At 39.3% G+C, this 20,538-nt stretch overlaps 1 long non-coding RNA gene across 3 annotated transcripts in view; it reads left to right on the forward strand.

The window, feature by feature from the left end:
- LOC106039515 (uncharacterized) overlaps positions 1-17,131 on the forward strand; it is a 124,093-nt gene extending 106,962 nt beyond the window's left edge. Inside the window, exons 2-6 of one of the 3 annotated variants that reach the window (XR_010830308.1) lie at positions 3,474-3,704; positions 5,646-5,728; positions 6,352-6,439; positions 7,470-7,557; positions 7,652-7,844. This is a non-coding gene — a long non-coding RNA (uncharacterized lncRNA). Of the gene's footprint in view, positions 1-3,473; positions 3,705-5,645; positions 5,729-6,351; positions 6,440-7,469; positions 7,558-7,651; positions 7,845-17,032 lie in introns of those variants that run through there. The other 2 variants (XR_007164806.2, XR_001209308.3) reach the window with 2 other exon arrangements.
- The last annotated feature ends 3,407 nt before the right edge of the window (positions 17,132-20,538 follow it).

The raw sequence follows: 20,538 nt of genomic DNA on the forward strand, positions 1-20,538 counted from the left end.
ATTCCTGCCACATCTGAAAGAGATTAAAAAGGAAAATCTTTGTATGCTTTTCTGAGTAGTTAATATGTGCAGCGCTTCAGTGCTTTAGTTACTACCTTACTCAGCACTCTGTCACAGTGTTTATTGGTAACAGTGGTACCAAAGATGAAACTAATGCAGCAGCAGGCAGGAAAGAGCAAAGAAAGAAATGGGAGATACTGTCTGATATGATGCTTCTGATGTGATGCCAATGCCAACCTGCTCTCCCCCCCCCCCACACCCCCCCCAAAAAAAAAAAAAAACACCAACAACAAAAACTAAAAGCAACCTACCTAAATAATAACGGGCAAGGAAAATCTTCAGTGTGTTTTTAAAAGGTTAAAGAAAATATTCAGAAGCTGCCCTATCAGAAAATGTAATTTCAAAAATGTTATTCAGAAAACAAACAAACAAACAAAAAATTCCTCAAACTTGGCTTTTTTGTTTTTGTTGTCATTTTAGTCTTAGCAAAGACTGAAGCCATGTGGTTCATATTTGTCTTTGTGTATGGGGCAGTGAGCAGGAGAGGAGGGAAATATTTTTAAGAAAAAACAAAGCTCTTAGAAAGATTTTTTTTTTCACATGAATAAACAAATATCAGTGATGAAAGTTGTGAAGCTGATCATTCTGGCTTAATAAGTGTCAAAGATGCCCTGAAAAGGGAAGATTGGGAAGGGCAGTGGTTGCTAGTGAAATTTCAGATAAAATTTTACTACTATTCATCACTGCCTTCTTTAATTTCATGAGCTTTTCCTGGGAGAGAGAAAAAAAAAAATTAGCAGTTCACATATGCTGTTTTGCAGCTGAACTTGAAATGTGCCGAGTAACCACAGCTGAAGGTGGTGGGAGTTACGCAATCTCAGCATCTTTTGGGATCTGGCTCTGTGTACACATTCACTATGCAAACAGCTAATCAAGTTTCAAGAGTGATAGCAAGAAAAGTTTGTTCTCCTTCCTCCAAAACCAGATAATTTCCTAGGATTTATTGAGTCAAATGTTGTATTTATGATGTTCAGTTCCTCACTTAAACAAAACTAAACACTTAATTTTACACTTCATACCTCCAAAAAGGAGGGTGAATAATATATAATGAATAATTTTATGAATTTCGCCTTTTTCTCTTTATGAATTATCCACAAGAGGTTATGACTTCTCAGAGGTACTTCCACTCAGAATGAGTCACTGAATAATTCTTGGTCTACAACAATTTGTTGTGAGGTTTGATATTTAATTTTTCAGCTGTTCTGATTGGACTCATTGACATATATTATAGTTGCCGACTCAATATGTAGATGTCCTAAAATGATGCTTCCAGACTGACTCATCACACGCTACTTCAGCACTTTCTATAACTTGACTTTTTTGTTTGCTATTTGTTTAGAAAACTACTGTCAGCAGGCTTCTTTTTGGTGCCATTGATTGAAAAAGATAAACTTAGATAAAATCATCAGTTAGTGATCTTGATGGCCCACATAATAAGGTTGAGAAGTAGCTAATGCTATGAAAGCTTGCATGCCTCTTGGTAGAGCAGTGCATTGTAACAACATCCTTGAATTTTTGAAGCTGAGGCAGAGAAGATCTTTTAGCCTCACACAGCTCTTGCTACTACCTGGATCAATATCTAGAAGGTCAATTACTGTCCCTCATCAAAGCTGTTTTCTAAATGAATTTACATCATGATAGGTTGCGGTTAGAACAAAAGCATAGCTAGTGGTTACTTTTCTTCCCATAGGTGTCTGAATACTTAGAACTGCCTCTGTTTACTACGTTAGCTCCTTGATGCAACTAGTTATAGCATCCTAGTGTCAAAGACTGATATACAGTGTTTGTCTGTCTCTGAGGGACTAATAAGGGCTTTGGTAGATGTCAAGCTTTCAAGATAGATGGACAGCCATTAATCCAAATGTTTTGGCTTTTTATAGCAGAAAGAACAAATACCCAGTGCATTCTGGAGCATGTCAACATGTTTGTATTTCTACTGGCATTCTTTAAGTCTTATCCTGCAGCAAACCATCAGAATAAAACAGGTTGCCGAGTTATATAGGTAGATTTATTCTTTAGTCCTCAATCCCTTTTGTGATATGAGAATGTTTATTAACAGGACTGCCAGAGCAGCACAGCTGGTGATCTGGAAAGCTGTTAATATGAGAAGAGCCTTAATTTGTTGATAAGCTCCAGAAAAAGCAGATAATGACTCATGTAGTTGCTGAAGACATAATTACATATCATCTATATCCCTTATAGAAAAGGGAAAGTTTCCTGCTTATACATAGACAAAGAATATGTTAGACTTTTTTTTTTTTAGAGGTTCAGTTGGTGCTTGAACTATGTGTATGTTAGCAATCAAATCCAGGAAATTTTACAGATAACTCAGTGTGTCAGGATTTGAGGACCAAAGATTTTGACATTTGGACTTAGGTGTGTTATGTATGTGCCTTCATTTATTGATTAGCCTTTTGATTATGTTTTAGCACTATACAAAACTTCTGTATGTACTCCATATTAATCCTAATGCATATTCCAGATCATGATCATGGAAGGATCATTTATGTCCTCTCTTTTTATACATATATAAAGTTCTATCAGGAAAACCTGTGGATATAGGTTTATGCAAAACAGTTGAGCATGGTGTTGTGTGGACTATACAACCAAATTTTATGATTTTGTTAAACTAGTACAATTTAAGTAGAAATGTTGAAAACAAGAAATGATTTCCTGAGCTGATACAAATCAACGTTTCATCTAACTGGTCTCCAATTCCTCGCTGTTGTGCAATAAAAGGAAAGTTTTTTTTTTTTTTTTCAAGAGAAAATATCATAGATCCACGAGCTGTGTCATTGCAAATATCAGCTGTTGGACCAGACGCCTTCTTCTAAACGCTAAAGGCATGGTGACTGTTTCAGTGTGATCATCCATGTTCAGACCATAGGATTTCCTGGGATGGGAGCTATATGAAAGCATAGGGGTATGTGCGTGTTTGTGCATGTGCATGCATGCTTGTAAATGGGGAGGACAGGACGAATGAATTTGTTTTGTCCATGGGGCAAAAAATACAGTTTGAAATTTGAAGAGAAAAAAGGTTTTACCAGTATGAGACAACAGCTGGTATGTGACAAGGTTAATAGATCTTATTTAAAACAGGAAGATTGGTATTATTAAGACATTATCTTGAATGGACAGCTAATGGCAAGTAGCATGGACAGACTATCAGTAGACTCTTCACTTCAAATACATGCACTCATATGCATAGATGTGCACACACATCAAACAAAGACTGAAAACATGACTGTAACTACTGCATTTTGAGTTGCACCCAGGGAAATAATGAAGCTTGTCTATTTTATGTGAAAATTTGAAGTTTTTCCAAAGTATATGAATGGAATAGACCTGTCTGCCAAAGCATCTAAGAGAACCATCTCTGCAGAGCTGTTATTTCTCCTTTTTATTATCTACAGACAATTTCCATTGTGCATAAAATAGCCTGAGTCAGGAGCATCAGATCAGAGATCACCTTTTTGCACCCAGCTGCTGAAGCTGTTGTTGTACTCTGGAGACATTTATTTAACCAAAGTAACAGGGCAGTGATCGCTGCAGAGAACTGGGACTTCCTTTCTTCATTCAAAGAACTAAAGTTGCTATTGTTGTAAAAATATCGAAGTAATTCTTTTCCACCAAAGGAACACTAGGTAAGATAAATAATGTCATTTCTCCTTTTACAGAAGGGTCTGATCCAAAGTAGTTCAATAAATTTGTTAAGTGGCTATGACTTCAACAAACCTGAAAGGTCTGAGAGTGCCTGAATCATCTCATGGAAGTATGTAATATGGCCTGGCAGCAGTCATTTTTCATTGTTTACAAGCTCTAATAAAACATGGAACGCAAATGTCAGAAGCATAAATAATATCATATCCAAATGTTTTGATAATATTAACACTTGAAGAATAGCACTTCAAATGTTCAGGCAGTTAGATACTGACTAATTCTTATAACACATCAGTGCACTGGGAGAGTAAAGGTATCTGTTGCGGATGAGAAAACTGAAGCAGAGAACATAGGTGACTGGAGTAGAGGGTGGGATGTGAAGTTTATCTGTTACTAAACCTTTGTCTGTTCATGGTCACGCTGTGTAGTGCTGGCTGTACGTTGGAAAATTACCTTGATGAAAGCAAATTTTTCAAACAGCTGCACAAGCTCAGGTTGTGGTGGGTGAGTTGTACAGTGATATTCCAGGGCATGCTTTTTTCTAACTGTGTATTTGGTGGTCTCACAAGTAATCATGGGATGTTCTAGTGTAGACTTATGACTGTTGCTTCAACATTTAGTAGTCTGGCATGCATTGAAATTATTACGAAGTAGAAGTACTTAGTAAATATCCAACTGCCATATCGGATGGGCCCATGAAACCCTCTGGTTAGGTCTTTCTGTCCTGATGAATGAGATCATATCTTTTGCCTAGGTGAAGCCTGAGTGAAACTTCTGTGATGGATTCAGCGTGACATGATTCTGGCCTGTGTTTGAAGCTTAGCTATCTCATTTATAAAAATTAAGAAGGCAACTAGGGTTGCTTTTCATCCCTAAAATCTTGCTGCAGAGTTGGAAATTAGCAGATGTACTGGGACTGATGCCTAGTTGCAAATATTTGAGAGTGCTTTGGAGGAAGGAAGGTATTCTGTTAGCTTGGGCCAGAAGAGCCTCATAGAGGCTCAGCAACTTGGAGGTTCATACAGGCTTTCTGACTGAAAGCCTCCACTTTTCAAGCATGGAGCATTCTCATATCATAGCTGCCATTTTGAATGTTCAATTAAAAAATTATTACCACTTTTAACCATGGAGTGACTTGGAAGAGCAGTGAAAGTCTTGGTCAAATGTTGAGCCATGACTAGTGTGAGCTGGCAGAAGAATGCCACCATGACCACTGGTAGTCCAGAAGGCTGTTTCTATCCACATATCAGTATGCTGTCCCTCTGGGGCCTGAGCCTCATTTAGATGCTCTGTAGATTTTGCTAAAAAGCAGCCACCTGAGCAGCTTTGCTGTGTCCCAGGCTCTGAAGTGATCCAGGGTACAAAAATTAAGAGCTGCGTATTCTTGTTTTTTCTATACCCCTAAAACAGGGATTGGACAAGTTGTCTGTGATCCTTGGGCTATTTCATGTTGGCTTTTGCCTTTAAACAACTTCAAGTCCATTCTTATCACGTACAGCCCTGAAAACCATAGGGGGAAAAATAAAATAATAATAATAATAACTTATTCTAGCAATATCAGCTACATATTTCTAAGCCTTTCAAGTTGGGAAACCTGTCACTGGAGTCTTGATTCTCAAGACCATGTCCTTCTGACAACCTTGCCCAGGGAGAAATCCTTGTGTTAAGAAACAGGAAGGGAAATTGAGACTCATTTATGTATAATTGTTGTTTTTGGCATGGTTAGAAGAAAACAAACTGCTAAGCAGATTACCATTTAGAGATGCCAAGGATATTAAGTATCTATAATATACACATGAAGTCCTGAGTTGGAGTAACTTTCAAATTCAAATTTTGTTTTAATATTGTAATGATTTCTGGTGAGTACAGACAAGTACATTAAAGGAGTATTTGGATGAAGACACTATGTATTTTGATTCACACAGGTGATGACTGACCTTTACATGAAACAACATGAATATGTGAAAGATGACACAAGAGCAGAGGAAATAAGAGAGGTGCTGAAGTGGTAAGTGGAGTTGTGTGGTGCATCCAGAGTTGTGACAAAGCTTACGAACTCTTTGTAAAGTGGAATTTAACCAGTACAGGGATTCAATCTGAGGAAGAAATACAGCACTTTCCAAGACAAGTAAAATGTAGAAAGGCCTGAAAGAAGAAAACTGTAATGATCAAGATCACAGAATCACAGAATCATTGAGGTTGGAAGAGACCTCCAAGATCACCGAGTCCAACCTCTGACCTAACACTAACAAGTCCTCCACTAAACCATATCACTAAGCTCTAAATCTTGAACAAGCATTCTAGCAGAAAGAAGAGAACAGGAAAAAATCATTTTCAGTGCTGCAAAGAAAAAACAACATGATATTGACTGAATAAACCTTTTCTGAACAATGATGTGCCCTGCTGTTGCAGGTTTATTTTACAGGGAATACCTGTTCAAGATAACCTACTGTATTTCTACCTGTTTTTTACCTCTGATTTACCACAAATGCCAACCATGTCTACTTAAGATCATCTCCTAGAATGTTCCAGCAAAACATCATATTTGTTTATTTCCTATTTTGCTTCCCCAAATCTCTCATTGACCAATTATGCTAATAGATATGTCTCTATATATCCCTGTCTCTACAGATATCTTTGGCTCTCGGTTAACGGATTTCAAAATATATCACAGAGCAGTTTGTGAGAAGTAGGGTTAGACATTGCATGGGATTAGCAGGTATGTATGTTTTTCCTCGTTCAGTGAATGTGGAGTCTGCACCTAGAGTACAGGCAGAAATAATGGTTTGATGAGCTCTACTTGCCTTGTTAGTGGTCGCTGACTTCTTTTTCTTTCATCTGTTGTAATCTGTTCCATCAAAATGGTAGTTGGCAAAATCTCCTTCTCTATTTGCAAGGAATAAAAAAAAGATGTCAAAGCTTGTTAAGGTCATTGAGCAAAACTATGTGGATTTTAGGATTATATAGCTATAAGTATTATGGAATTATTAATTTAAAAATCTATATATGAATAAAGCATCTGGTGAATGAATAAGAGTAATTTCTCTCACATGGATAATTTAAATACCAGCTGTCTCCATCCTAAACCATATTTTCTCATAAAAGCTTTTAGAGAGTCTGTCTGATGGTTGTGAAATTCCAGAATTTATGGACAGTGTAAGGTCTGTCTATACAAGGATCTGAATCCTAGCTCATAATTGAAAGCCAGCTCCAATGAATGGTTCAAAACAAGCACAAAAGACACCCAGGAGAAAACAAACAATTAAGCTTTACAGACTAACTCCTCTTAAATGTCTTGTCAGAACTGTAAGAGCTGCATTTCAATGTGGGGGATAAACTTGAAAGAGCGAAAAGAAAATGTGAAAATATTCCTTTAATTATCTGCTGGACAGGTGGAAGAATCTGCCAGTCTCTGAGACAGTATCCTTATAATAAACCAATACACTTTATAAATTACCTTGTTCTTTTATGATGGCTTTATCTGTACTCTGCATCCTTACCGATTTTCCTTCTGATATTAGTGACAGTACATAAAACTGACCATGAGCAACTTTTGAAAGGTAGTCTGACCTTTCTTAGCTACTTTTTAATATACATTAATGGTGCTTTCTTCTTTTATTCTAATATACAAATTTCCATTTCCCATATTGGTTGTTTTTCTCTATTTGGCTGTTTTTGTTTAATATTTTAAAGAAATATCTTAGCATTAAAACGTGCAATGAAATTACTAATTGACGTGTTTTTTCTAGAATTTTTCTTCGCAGTACATGTAGAAATTTTCCATTCTCAATCAGAACAAAGATGAAACTTGCAATCACAAAAATCTGCTTTGAATTTGTAAGTACTATATAACATTAAAAAATTTAATTCAGTGTGCTTCCAGTAACATGCAAATTTATGTATTATTTTTCTTATTTGTCTTCTAATGCAGAATGGGAAATGGGGAAAAAAAACAAACACAAGACCAGAGGGACTTTGAAAAGATTCTGAAGATTTTCTTTCTTATGTATGTTACAGCAGCATTGAGTTTCTGCCTTGAGAAACTGATTTGATATTTTAGCTTGTTATTCCAAGTGTCAGTACCAATGATAGGAAAGAAAATAAACTGATTTTCTTAAAATGCAGTGTTTTAATTGAATGCACTGAAATATTATGAACCATAATTCCATTGAATTTTTCTAAGTGCTTTCTGTGAAACATAGTATAATGACATTTGCATTTTACAAGGAAAGTGCATTAGCTACTTTTATATGAGAAAGAGAGGTTAATTCAATTCTGGACCGTAATGGAGGTTAAACGTAAAGCTTTAATGTTCTGGAGTTCATCCCAAAATAATAATTCTGCTAATGAAATAACTCATTTGTAATTCAACCAGACAAAATGGAAGCATTTTTGAAGCTGTGTCTACAAGAATTGATTGCTTAACACTTATGAGTCAGCTTAAATCTCAGCCCTATTTGGACAATGAAGCATGTTTTATAATTGTGAGGGTGTTTAGATATCCTCCTAAACACCATATATTTAAAAGCATGTCCTAAATTACTTTATAGCGCTGAATTATCTTTTTTTTTTTTTTGATGGAGCACTTACAAATATAATATGTTCCCTAAAAGTACATGATATGATGAGTAGCTAATGCTGAACAATCTTTCCAGAAGTAATTCTGACTGAGTGGGTTATTACAAAAAATATGCATTGCAGATTTAGCTCTTTTCTGTTCACAAATCAGTTGTGAACAATTTCTGAGCACAGAAGCATGTACATTATTCATAAATGCTTATTGGATAGCCTGGATTTTTTTTTAAAATACAATATATTGTGATCAGTTGAGCTACTCAATAGCCAGGTTGTTTTGTGTCATGTGTATCTTGATGGCATATCTAAATAGTGTAAGAAATAGTGTAAGACAAGTAGTAGGTAGCAAATCCTGTTGTTCATGCACAGAAGCCCTGGCTTTTATGCTGTTATGGATGTTTGGTTAGAAAACTGCCCTTCCTCAAAAACGTTTGTGAACAGAAAGTTGCAAACAACTGCTAATTTTTGGAGATAGTGTAAACATACTTGAATTTGACAGCTTCTTGGCACAAAAAGAATGCTTAAAAATAATAATAATAAAAAAAAGTGTATCTACTGTGTCTCTTCAAAAAGCAAAACCCAAATCTGCAAATCACAGAATCACAGAATGGTTGAGGTTGGAAGGGACTTCCAGAGGTCATCTAATCCAACCCCCCCTGCTCAAGCAGGGTCGCCTAGAGCATGTTACACAGGATTGCATCCAGGTGGGTTTTGATTCTCTCTGAAGAAGGAGACTCCACAACCTCTCTGGGCAGCCTGTTCCAGTGCTCTGTCTCCCGAACCATAAAGAAGTTCTTCCTCATATGGTGATGAAACCTCCTGTGGTTCAATTTATACCCATTACCCCTTGCCCTATCAGTGGCCACCACTGAGAAAAGTTTGGCCCCATCCTCTTTACATTGTCCCCTCAGCTATTTATAGAGGTTGATAAGATCCCCTCTCAGTCTCCTCTTCTCTAGGCTAAATAGGCCCAGCTTGCTTAAGTCTTTCCTCATAAGACAAATGCTCCAATCCCTTAATCATCTTTGTAGCTCTATGTCGGACCCTCTCGAGAAGTTCTATGTCCCTCTTGTACTGGAAAGCCCAGAACTGCACACAGTATTCCAGGTGTGGCCTTAACAGAGCTGAGTAGAGGGGGAGGATCACCTCTCTCGACTTGCTGTTCACACTCCTCCTGATACAGGCTAGGACCCCGTTTGCCGTCTTGGCCACAAAGGCACACTGCTGGCTCATGGTTAACTTAGTGTCCACCATGACCCCAGGTCCCTCTCTGCAGAGCTGCTCTCCAGCAGGTCAGCCGCCAACCTGTGCTGGTGCCTGGGGCTGTTCCTCCCCAGGTGCAGGACCCTGCACTTGCTCTTGTTGAACCTCATGAGGCTCCTCTCTGCCCAACTCTCGAGCCAGTTCAGCTCCCTCTGAATGGCCGCACATGCCTCTGGTGTGTCAGCCACTCCACCAAGCTTTGTTTTGTCTTTAAATTTGCTGAGGGTGTGACTCTGTCCCTTTCGTTCTTTCAGTAGTAGTACTATTGGTGATATATATGTGATACATCACTTAGTCTGGTAAAATAAAGTTTTATTGTTCCCTATAAGCATTGCCTCACCTCATTTGAATGATATTCACAGTCTTAGGTTTTAAGGGTAGGAGATCTTGTTAGGTGATTCAACCTTCAGAGGAGATTTTGTGTACATAATTTGAATCTAACTTGTGCCTGCACATTTTAGAATGTCTGGCAAATCAACTTTCTAAATTTAATGTCTTAAGTACTCTGCTAGTCAATGGAGAGCAACAGAGGCTTCTCTCCAGAGATGGGTCCTCTGTGCCTAGCTGTAGATACTTAGGTTAGGTGGACAAGCCCTTTCCAAGAGTCTTTCAAAAAGGGTTAGCTTGTTCGCTTTTTTTTTTTTTTCCTTTAATAAATGAGGTACCCACATTTCCTATGTTAGGAAGTCTGCTTTCTCAGGCTTGATATTATGCACAAATTCAGGCATGAACTAAAATACCTATGCTAGAGTCATTTGAAGTTCAGTAACTTAATAGAGGTAATGCAAGGAGGTCTGACCTTAGTAGCCACAGGGCTATGGAAGGTTTCAAGCCTCTTCCTCCTCCTGACAGCAGCAAGGATCTCTCTTCCCTCTCCCTGCATATTGGCTGATCAACTGGCACCTTCCATGAGCAGCAGCAGATGGCAGAAATCTCCCTCCTGCAGTAACAAAGCAGAGCTGGGCTTCTGCCACTGGAGAAGCAGGAGAATAAAAACATGGACAGGAAGGCCAATTCCCAAGCCAGAGAGCCAGCCTTTCCTAAGAAAAGAGCTGCAGGCCAAATAGAAATTTCCTATGGATCTAATTCCCAGGCTGGCTATTAACTGAACACATTAATTTAAAAAATAACTTCTCTGTCAAAGCAATGTGTTTCACAAAGGCATCTACTCGTGATCTGAAGACATTATAAGATGAAGATGGACTTTCCTTTATACTTTTTTCACAGTATCTAATCACTCTTGCATTTACAAATTGCCTCTTTTCATATTTGGCTTCATTTCTAGCTTTGGTTCTTGTTATATCTATCTTTGCTAAATTAAAGAACCCTTTAGAGCTTCCTATTTTCTCTGTTTAAAAGTATTTAGACACTGTAATCAAGTCTCTCAGCTGGCCCTCTAAAGCTAAACAGCTTGAGCTGCTAAAGTTTTTCACTTCACTGCATTTTTTTCAGCTCTCAAAGTCAACTTTTTGTGACCCTTTTCTCCACAGTCCTTAGTTTTCTAATGTTTTTCTCAAAATTTGGTCATGAAAACCTGCTGGCAGCATGCCAATATCAGTCCTACTAATTCCGTTTACATGTTCAGAAGTTATAATAGCCTTTTCCCCTGCAATATTACCGAAGGAGTATATATTGAATTGTTTGTTGGCTGTCTCTGCAGAAGCTATTTTGGAGCCACTTCTGTCCTGGTTCTCCACCACAATATGGGTGGCACATGTATTCTTTGTTTTAAATGCATTTTGTGGAATTGGATATATTTAAGCATATTTTTTTGAGTAGTCCTAAGACAACTTATTTTCCTGTCATCCCTCTTCTGATTGCTGTTAACCATTCCACCGATCTTTGTCTTGGATGCAGATTTAATCAAGTGTCACTGATTTTGTTCATTCTAATCCATTCATCAACGAAAATGTTGAATAGGATCAGAGCTATTGCCAGTCATAGCAAGACTCCTTTGAAAAAAAAACCTCCCATCAGCAAATATTCACCATCTGACAAGTACTTCTTGGCCCAAGCTAGCTGTTATCTCATCTAATGTGTGGCATATTCTGCAGTGATAATTTTAATCGGAATGTTTTATAGTGCTACAACAAATGCTACAAAAAAATCCAAGAACGTTAGTCTTCAAACCTACCTTCACCGACAAAACATAATCTGTTTTCCTCCTTTAGGGTGATAGCCTTGGTGTGATTTCTCTTCTATAAAGTGATTTTTATTGTCTTTAATTCTTTATTTCTTTATCCTTATTCTATATTAGTTGAATTCATTTTTCTACAATTTTACATGGGGTTGATGTTTGGCTAGCCAGTCTATCCAGGTCAGCACTATTGAATGTTTTTCTTCTTGAATGTTGCTGAGCAGTGTTCTTCCAACTTCCTGGTGTTGAAAGCATTCTAAAATTGTGTTGTTTTAAGAAAAAGAAAAAAAAAAAAAACACAGAAAACCAAACGTGGTATAGAGTGCTCTTTTGATGAGTTTTGTATGTATTTATAGGCATGTATGAAAATAATAAAAATAAGATTCAGTAATTATAATTCTTTTTAAGTAGGTACTGTTTAACATTCCTCTGGGTTACTAGTTGGTTACAGTGTACTGACTTCTTTCCAAATTCAGAACAGAGATATTTTGAACACTCCAAATTTCTAATGGGCAATGCTACCATTTTCACCCAGGAACTCATACCACCTGTTTGTGGCGCTTCTTGCAAGCACAGACTGTCGTTGGCTGCTGAACCCTAATTTGCACACACACGCACACAAGTGGATGGGTCTCTCTGGCAGCTGGCTCAGACCTCTTGGTTCCCTCCCATAGCCAACGTGCAGACCCACTGCTCTCTCCCCTGCCTAGCCAGGTCTCTCAGCAGACCCAGCCCCTCTGGCTCGAGGCTTGCAGCGGCTGTGCACGGAGTTGGGCCCAGTGCAGCCGTGCGTGGGCTTCTCCAGCTGCAGGCCGCAGGCAGGTGGGCCCTGCAGCCCCCAGTGCCAGGCTGGTGGCTGTGCTCAGACCCACACACAGAGAAGAAGCGTGTAGGTGTCCCAGTAGGTCTCCCAGCCTCTGAGGTGGCCCAAGGGAGAGCCTCTCCCGTTGGCTCAGCTGGAGGACGGTGGGATGATGACTCTCCTGTGTCAGCCCTGGGAGGAGATGGGGCCGGGGGCTTGGGGGCCTCCAGTTCAGTTTTGGGGCCACCCTGTCACTGCTCCTTGGTGCTCATGGAGGTGAGCATTAATCATGTTACCTGACACTACATACTTCTGATTGCATTAACGTTGATAGGTATCTGTTCAATACTACGTCTGTTTTTCCTTACCTGCTTTCTGAGGTTGCGAGCTTGATAACAACTGGTGTTTATTTACATATCTATTGTCATTTCCTATTTTTTGGTCTCATATATACATATAAATCACAAATCTGGGGGCAAGTTTACTGTGGAAATGAAGCTTCTGACAGTATTTTTTAGGAGCTTAGGTTTTCACTTGTGTTTTTGGAGCTCCTTTTAGTTGTGTTTACGCTTTTCCTCAGCTTTTAGAAATTAATACTTCTGAAGTACAGCCCGTCTGTCTGTCTATAAAGCCCTTTGAGACTGTCCTCTCTTTGCCCCTATTAAATGTAATTGGATTGCTATCATTGATCTTTAGATAAATGCCAACTTCCAGTCTAATGATTCAGTCATCAGATTTGTTGTAAAATAGTTGCCTTATGTTGAGTAGAGCGTGTTTTGGTTTTAGAATATAGATAAGCGCTATATCAGAAGCTCTAATGATTATTTACTGTTAGCTAGTTGAAACCTGCAGCACGCATCTGCAAAACAGAAACCTCCAAAAAAAGATCTCTCTTTCCCCATGTTACTGAGAAGTATTTAAGGATTAATTCATCGTATTCTCTAGTCTGGTTTTGTGGTCTGCAACAACCTCTCATCAGAACCTCCTCTTGGGTTTTGTTAGTGAGCTCATTGATCCATATATGTTCAAGGTCCTGCTGTTCTGAGTTATCAATAACTCTAAAGCAAGTAATTGTCTTCTAATGTGAGCACCCTTTCAAACTCTTTTTCTTACATTGTCTTTCCCAAATAGGGTATAGGCTGTGATTTTAACATTCTAGACATGAGAATGGTCCCACCAGGTTTCAGTAATGCCGATTATATTGAATTTCTTCTTGTCAACGGCAGTTTTAAATTCCTTTTGCTTACTGTCTGGGTTTCTAGCGATGGTATAAATGTAAAAGAAAATTTTATTCTTTTCCTTTTCTTTGCCACATTACTTCAAAATGTTTGGAATATGCTGAATTCAAATTGTATGAATTTAATTATATTCTGAATATCTTCCCTTGCATGTCTAGTTTTCTTCTTCCAGGTAGTTTCTAACAAAGAAAATCATTTTACCCTACTGATGTGATACAGGGTATTTCATTAGTATGGCTTATTCTTCCAGGAGAATGCATTCTACTACTCCATGAAATCCAAACCATTTGATTCATACTTTCTGTGCACCTAACATCCTTCTCAAGCATTTTCTACTTTTTTTTTTTCTTTTAAACTCCTGGGACTACAAATAGAGATGACTGCTTGAGTGTATGTGTTTATCATCTATTTTCCAAGACTTAGACAACTTTCCTAATAATAGGTTAAATTGGATTGATGCTAACAAATTCTGAACTTCTAGTCCTCCTTACCTTTGAATGAGCTGGTTGCTTTTCTCAATACGATGACACTAACGAGGTCTGTTTTCATTTCAGGGTAACTAGCACAAAACAAGTACAGTCAAGGTACTTCAGTGGAAATGTTCTCATGTTCTGTCTCCTCATTAGGATGCCTATCTAGTTTGGTTCAGAACATTTGATAATCTTACAATATCCATGAATTAGGTTGAATGCTTCCTTGGAATCGTTCTCGATCACAGGACTAGTAATGTGCTCTTGCTTTCTATAGTTTGCCCTAAAAATATGAAATGTCTTGTATGAGATAATAGCCAATTTGAAAAGAACAAGAACACGTATGCAGTTAAAAGGGCCACAAGAAATTTCACAGTACAGAAGATTAAAGAAGACAGAGGGACTAAGTGGGAGGGTGTTGTGGTTTAACCTGGCAGACAGCTAAGCAACACATAGCAACACTCACTCCCTTCTGTCTTCTTCCCAGTCCACCCTCTGCTCCCCGCCCCCCCAGTGCGATGAAGGAGAAAATTGACAAGTGAAAGAACCTGTGGGCTGTGATAAGGACAGTTCAATAACAAAACAAAAAAAAAGAATAAACAAAGCAAGTGATGCATAATGCAGTTTCTCGCCACCAGCTGACCGATGCCTAGTCAGTCCCTGAGGAAGGGCTGACCCCCCGGCTCCCTTTCCCAGTTTTCTTGCAGAGCATGACACCATGTGGTATGGAATATGTCCTTGGTCAGCCTGGGCCAGCTGTCCTGGCCGTGTCCCCTCCCAGCTCCTGGTGCACTCCCAGCCTTCTCTTTGGAGGGCAGCATAAGAAGCTGAAAAGTCCTCGACTTAGTGTAAGCACTACTCTGCAACAACTGAAACATCAGTTTATCAGCATTAGTTTAATCCTAAATCCAAAACACAACACTAGGAAGAAAATTAACTCTATCCCTGCTGAAACCAGGACAGAAAGGGAGTGATGTTTCTCATGACACTGGAAGAAAAGGGGAAAGATCTGAAACATTTTTATACAATTATTATATTAATTTCTGGTCAGTGGAGGTATGATTAATATGATCCCCATGCAGTTTTCTACGTGGGCATCCATGGGCATCTGCATTCGCATCCAAATCAGAAATCCTAGGCTCCCTCTGTGTCAATGGAGATAAATATATACTTCTAGTACTTGATTCCTCTCATCCTAAAGGAAAAGTCTATCTTTTATCAGATGAGCTGAGTCTTAAAAGCACACATTTCTCTTCATGATTACCTTAGTTATGAATGCTGAGTTCTAAAAGTGGATGAGATTAATCCTACCTTAGCAGATTAATGTCAAAACCCTCAATTTTGGGAAACAATGGTGAGAGCTAAACACATCTTCCAGGGAACTTGAAAGCCTAAGGGACTTTTCCAAGAGCAAAGCTTCACAAAAGTAAAGGTTTTCCAACAAGTCAAAACAGTTAGGCAAGGAATATTCAGCTGCTAAGAGTAGGATTTATTAATGCTATAGTATGTCTTTGCTTTTATTTTCCCCTAAATGATAATAAAATTACTGATTTAAAATCATAAGCCACATGATTGTCTCATGCATAGCTTCTATTTTATTGATTTTTATAATGTGAATTGCAGATTTAGTTTATTAATAAATTTGTGGTTTGTCTTGACTGCATTTATTTTTATAAGTGAATAAAAGATGTCTATAGGAGAGTCTTCAGACTTAGATTCCTCTAAAAAAATTTATAGTGCTTAATTTTACTGTAATTTAAATCTTAGTTTCTGAATTTTACCTGTTTCTAGCCAATAGTGAGCTATGTTTTGTGCCAGCTTACTTATTAATTTATAAGCATGAAACAGGCAATGTAGCAGAGACAAAGAGTGCACATTAAAGTAATGTCTCACAGCAGTGTCACTTCCAGCTGGGGAATTCAGTGTTGTAGTTGTTACTACTTCTTTCTGCAAAACTCCCAGAGCTCTCTCTAGAAGCAGCTTTCTTCACCTGGTACTGTATGAAATACTTTTTGTTTTTTGAGTCACTAACTCCCTCTTCTTTTCCAAGAGTTTAAAAAAAAAAAAAAAAAAAAGGACCCTGGGTTAGGCAACTCAGTTTAAATATGGGACAAAGTCAATTGCCTGAGGAGATCGGTTGCTTAATTCTCTAAGGCATCTCAGGGGAAAAAAGAACACAGCATCTGCCACCAGCTTGACATGCCGCAAGCATGGGTTGGGAAAAGGGTCTTAGTAATACTGAGACAACAAAATGAATATTATAAATGCCAGCAAAGCTGGTTCATTATATTAGGCTTCCCTCAAGCAAGGCATAACCCATTGGCTTTCTATATGTTTATATTTTTCTGCTGGGTCATCCCTGGGAGCTACCCTGGTGACAATGCTTCACAGTGGGAAAAAAAAAAAAAAAAAATCTGCTTCAGGGAAACCTTTTAGATCCTTCCTGAATACCCAAACGAAGGCTGACCTAATCACCATGTAGTACATTTGTGCTTACACCTTCAGGCTCACCATCTCTTGCTTATCTCCTGGATTCGCACGTACCTGGCAGACCACACAGGGCTGGGAAGCTCTGTCTATTCATAGCTTTAGCTACCTGAATATGGGGTACATGCCTCCTTTTGTCCTTCTGGATTTCTGGATTCCAGCACACCAGTAAGCCTCAATGATGACAAGAAGCCTCAGTGATGGCTTGGTTTTGTCTTGGAAAAAATCAGGAGGAAGGACAGGAAGTACAGAGTATGCGTTGGGACAAAAGTGGAGGGAGAGAGAGGTCTTAGAACAGGTACTACCAAAACTAATGATGCTCTCTTCTTTTCCTTTTAAGCTCTTCTCATCCTCCATCCTTAAGAATTAATCCTCATACAGGAATTATTGAAGCACTGAAGAAGAACTGTTGTCTGGTATCCAACACAAGGAATGAAGGTAAGGTCAAATTTACTGTGAACTTTCTATACAAAGTGATTCCTGCTTCACTACTGGCTAAAATGTGTCTCTGCATATCTCTAATATTTTGCTTCACTGCACAATACTGTAATTAAACAAAAGAGGCCACGAGGGGCCTGTTTTACAGATAACCCAGCATGGAAGTGACAGGTTTATCTCATTTTAGGAGTACTGTGATGCCAGAGAGTTCTGAGAAAGGGACTGTTGGACCTATGAAGAAAGACTGAGAGAGCTGGGGATGTTCAGCCTGGAGCAGAGAAGGCTCTGGGGAGACCTTATAGCAGCCTTTCAGTACTTAAAGAGAGCTTATAAAAAAGATGGAGAGTGACTTTTTTACAGTGGCTGATAGTGATAAGACAAGGGAGAATGGTTTTAAAATAAGAGAGTGTATATTTAGATTAGAGATCAGGAGGAAATTTTTTATTCAGAGGGTGGTGAGGCACTGGAACAGGCTGCCCAGAGAGAAGTTGTGGATGCCCTATCACTGGAGGAGTTCAAGGCCAGGTTGGGTGGGGCTTTGGGCAACCTGGTCTAGTGGGTGGCATCCCTGCCTGTAGCAGGTGGGGTGGAACTAGATATTTCCCTTCCAATTCAAGTCATTCTGTGATGACGGTGACCTTGGTTTGACCCCAGCATGTGATACCGTGGAGTGGGCAATCTTTCTCATCATGAGCGCTGTATTGAGACTCCTTTTCCTTGCTTTGGTCATCATTCGTCTGCCTGAAACTCAAAAGACACAGCAGATGTCAATCAGAAATTCCTTCTGTGTCAGGGCAGTATGAGCTCATCTGCACTTTCTTTCCTGGAAGAAGGATGTTTCATGAGGAGGGCACACACAAAGCCAGGCTGATATTCAGGTGGGTTGAATGTTGGTGGAGATGGGTCTGGTGTAATGGGAAGAAAATGGAGTAGTGAGAGAGTCTGTAGTGTGAGCAGGGCACAGAGGATCCGTGTATTTCCTAGCAAGTATTACTCCAGTTAGACTCTTTTCTGCTTGTTTGTGTGCCAGTTCAGAAACAGCTCAGCTGGCATCAGGTGCTCGTTTAGGCGTGACACTGAGAGCAGCAAAGCTAGTTTAGACAGTGGTTGTGTGTGTCAGTATGGGTGGAGGGAGCTTTGCCACAGCCTGCATCCCTGAATCCATTTGGGCTCTCTGCCATCCTTGCAGACTCCCTGGGGCCTGTCTGTGCCAGGTGGTGAAAGTTCAGTGATCAGCTCTACTGTAAGCCTCAGTTTCTGCACAGAGTATGAGACGCTTTCATTCTTCCACGGCGTCATGCCCTGTGATTTCTCTTTGTCATCTGTGCTGTGTGTGACTGCAAACCTAATTGTCCTTTCCCTTGAGAGACGCTACAGATATGGTCTAGAGTCAGTATAGCTCAGCAGATCTCATGACTCTGTCCTTGGTTAGGAGAGGGACCCAGACAGGGATGAGTACATTAAACACAAATTAAGAGCTGAGGGGTTTATTCCTTGACAGCATCAGATCAAGAAACAACATACGATTCTTCTTAGATGCAAAATATCTTTATTACAGTCCAACACATTGATTTTTTTTTCCTTCCACAAAACAAACAAACAGAAGACAATGGGAAAAAAGTAAGCTTTCACAGTTGGCCTACAAAGAGTAGTTCTTGTGCCTGTTTGTAAAACTGTAATGAACCAACCAAACTTCCGGGGCCACTCAGCAGTGATCTAATATAGTCATTTCATGGGGAGCATGGCTTAGCATAGCTGTCCATGAGCTGGAGAGTGGAAAGGCAGCAAGCAACCTAGACAGGAGCTGTTTCTACCACAGCTTTTAGAGTAAACTACCAGATTTTAAGGCCCTAAAGTTAGTGGCTTCTGGCTATACCTATTAGAGCAGTATGTGTGACTGCTCTGTGATGTGAATATCAGATCTATGGGAGGGAGAGAGAAAACATCTGGTTTGGCTGTGTCAACAGCTCAGGATACAGGATTGTTTGTGGAGTTTTCCGAAACACGTTTCTGGTGATGGCATTAGGATAAAAAAAAAAAAACAAACACTTGATTACACCATGCAGACTTCTTGGACAGGTGCTGTTTGACTAAAGTACACATATTTGCAAATGTATTTCAACAGGACTAAATGGTAGAGTCAGGTTTGAGGAGCTGCATCCAGTGTATCAGCTGGAGCATATGCCAAGCATCCCTGTGGCTGGATGGCTCCTAAGCCAGAAGGCCTGGGAGGTACATGACGAGGTAAATGCCAGCTGAGCAGATTGAGAAAGATTGCGCATATGTAAATATGGACATTATATAATGTATAGGTGTGGGGGTGTGTGCATGCACAATAGCATCTGCAGTCTGTGCATGACTTTTTCAGGTTTTTCAGCTGTGTTGCTCTGCTGGCTGTAAGAGACCCTTTGGACTGTGAATTTCGTTTTATGGGTTTTAGTAGGGAACTTTAGATGCTAGCTCTAATAAGAGCAGGAGGGAAAACATTCCGCTTGATAGAGGAGAAATATGAAGTAGGTATCCATCGGTGAAGAATTCAAGGTGAGCTGAGCATGTATCGATCATAAGCATGTGTGGTACATAAGACTGAAAGGGATTCATTGATGCCAGTCCCTTGCAATTGCAAGCAATCTTGTAATATCTGTGAAACAGTCATTCTGCTTTATATCAGAGGTCACAGCTTCCTACAACAAACTTAAACCCTTCATAAAACCACAAAATGCCACAGGATTCATATGCACCACAAAATAAGTGTGAGAAAAACAAACATTCCATCTGTCCTTGTCCCTTCCAGCAGCGGGAAACTTGTTTTCTTTGAAATTTCCTTCTCATCCTTGCCTTCACCTTCCTGCCTCCCTCCCTCTGTCCCATGTACAGCAGCATTTCCTCGCTATGGTTCTTTGGCTGTTATCTTTATGAAGTATGAAAAGAGAACTGCTGCTGGTGCAGTTAAATGAAAATTGCACCCTGAACAGCAATGCTCGTTGGAGGGACATCTCTGGGTCACTGAAATTGAGCAGAAAAAAAAATGTAGACTCGGTTGGATAGTAGCTTGTGGAAAGCAGTGTTAAGATTCTTATCTCCAAATGGGACTTTCTTTTCTCTGCACTGTGCTGAAATGGATGGAAAGAAGACGAGGCATGGTTACTTTTGTCTCCTCCATCTTTAAATCTGTCAGCTCTACAGCAAAGTAGAAATGAAACAGATGGACAACATGGTGATTTGAGGATATGATTATAGACAATTAGTTATCACTGTGGATGCACTAAGTGTGGATTTGCGCACAAGGATCTGTATGGCTAAGAACCTTCCAATTCTGTTGCTTCAGATATCTGAGACTCAGGATTTTGGTGTGTTAGGCTAACCTAACAAAGAACGAAATGCAGTAATGTGGAGGCATACAAAACA

This window comes from Anser cygnoides, chromosome 3, assembly GCF_040182565.1.
Source record: "Anser cygnoides isolate HZ-2024a breed goose chromosome 3, Taihu_goose_T2T_genome, whole genome shotgun sequence".
Taxonomy (NCBI): domain Eukaryota; kingdom Metazoa; phylum Chordata; class Aves; order Anseriformes; family Anatidae; genus Anser; species Anser cygnoides.